Source organism: Schistocerca gregaria, chromosome 8, assembly GCF_023897955.1.
Source record: "Schistocerca gregaria isolate iqSchGreg1 chromosome 8, iqSchGreg1.2, whole genome shotgun sequence".
NCBI lineage: Eukaryota > Metazoa > Arthropoda > Insecta > Orthoptera > Acrididae > Schistocerca > Schistocerca gregaria.
In genome coordinates this window covers 466,029,151-466,031,229 of record NC_064927.1, presented here as the reverse complement: position 1 = coordinate 466,031,229, position 2,079 = coordinate 466,029,151, and the positions used below count along the sequence as shown (strand labels likewise).

General features: G+C 41.7%; 1 non-coding gene across 1 annotated transcript; it reads left to right on the top strand.

Moving 5' to 3' along the window:
• The first annotated feature begins 1,265 nt into the window (after nucleotides 1–1,265).
• Trnas-cga (transfer RNA serine (anticodon CGA)) lies at nucleotides 1,266–1,340 on the top strand. The gene has a single exon. It is a non-coding gene; the product is annotated as a tRNA-Ser (tRNA).
• The last annotated feature ends 739 nt before the right edge of the window (nucleotides 1,341–2,079 follow it).

The following is a 2,079-nucleotide window of genomic DNA, read 5'->3' as shown; positions in this document are numbered from 1 at the left end:
AGTAATTTTCACATCTGTCAACACCTGCTTTCTTTGGTATTGTAATTATTATATTATTCTTGAAGTCTGAGGGTATTTCGCCTGTTTCATTCATCTTGCTCACCAGATGGTACAGTTTTGTCAGGACTGGCTCTCCCAAAGCCGTCAGTACTTCCAATGGAATCTTGTCTATTCGCTTCTAAGCATTGAAAGTTCTTTTTTCAGTATATTTGCTTATTAACAATTGGTTTGAGGTTTATTAGGATTTCATGAGGTAACAACCGACCATCGTTCTCAAAAGCAGTAGGGAGCAAGCAGCAAGACCTTTAAAACTGCGCAGAATGTTCATTAGACATGGCAGCAAACAGGAAACCACATCGAGTGAAATCATAAATTCACGCTTCGGAGTCTTCTTAAAATTGCGCTTTATTGCAATAAGGTGTACAACACGATAAAAATGTTAGTTTACATGACTTTTCAGCTAGTGACAATGTCGAAGTAATTATCTGACAATACTTTTAAAATTTTTAATGACCAATTAAAAATGTCTTGACTTTAAACTGTGTTTGAGCATATACTCGCATTTGACCCTGATGCATGGCATGAAACCACCTAATTTTCTCTTACACCAAGGCTAAATATGTGTACGGTTAAAAACGTTATGGGCCAAACTTTAAAATTGCAGATGTGTGTTATCCACCACGAAAAAAATGTAATAGTTGTGCCAGGTGATGATTTCAAGATTGAAAGTAGGCGATGAACAACAACAAGTGTTCATCACTAGTATTATGTATCCAGTATGTCACAGCTGTTTAATTGTATTTTACGTAATGTAGCGCCATAGTATCCACTGGAGTCAAATTTATTGGTGCGAACAAGAAATCTGTTTACATTGACAGGTAGTCTTGAGGACGTACACCGCATAAGCCATCCACGTTTGACAAGTGCACAGGATGAAAGATACATACGGCTTTTGCGGCACGGAACCCGTGGACTGAGTGTTATTATACTGAATTCGGCGGTCGAAGATACTAGGGGTTGGCATGTATCGTCAAACTACTAGAGAGACTAGAATGAAATTTTTCACTCTACAGCGGAGTGTGCGCTGATATGAAACTTCCTGGCAGATTAGAACTGTGTGCCGGACCGTGACTCGAACTCGGGACCTTTGCCTTTCGCGGGCAAGTGCAACTTCTGCAAGGTTCGCAGGAGAGCTTCTGTAAAGTTTGGAAGGTAGGAGACGAGGTACTGGCAGAAGAGAAGCTGTGAGGACGGGACGTGAGTCGTGCTTGGGTAGCTCAGTCGGTAGAGCAGTTGCCCACGAAAGGCAAAGGTCCCGAGTTCGAGTCTCGGTCCAGCACACAGGTTTAATCTGCCAGGAAGTTTCATACTAGAGAGACGATTGCACGATACGAGTTTCCATTCCCGTCGACGATGGTGAGCACCACGTCATACCACGTCGGTAGAGCAGTTGCCCACGAAAGGCAAAGGTCCCGAGTTCGAGTCTCGGTCCGGCACACAGGTTTAATCTGCCAGGAAGTTTCATACTAGAGAGACGATTGCACGATACGAATTTCCATTCCCGTCGACGATGGTGAGCACCACGTCATACACCAGAACACCATGGACTTCGTAATAGATGAGCAAGAAAACATGCAGAACGGACACCACAGGAATGGCGTTGGATATTTTTTATGGGTGAAACTTGGATCTATTTGTGTCCTTATATATACAACGTATTTGGAGTCAACTTGGTAATATCGAACGCCTGAAGAACAATGATTCAGTAGCGGGATTAATATTCATGATTAAAGGATATCAGTGATTTGATTTTGTTATGCTCTTCCATCTTCTATGGAACTGAGATAGAATTAGACGACCCATTGCATTTAGCGAATTCTGCTAAGAACACACGCTGTTTGTGAACAAACAACGGAGATAATAAAGAGGGATTATTGCAATTAAATTAATCGCTAACTTAACACCCAAAGGGGAGATCATGCTGTAGGCGAAGACAAGGAATTCTGCTAGCCTTGAACCAAAATAAGTCGTGATGGAAAAAGCAAGTTCAACTAAGATGTAAATTTTCATTCTAAGACA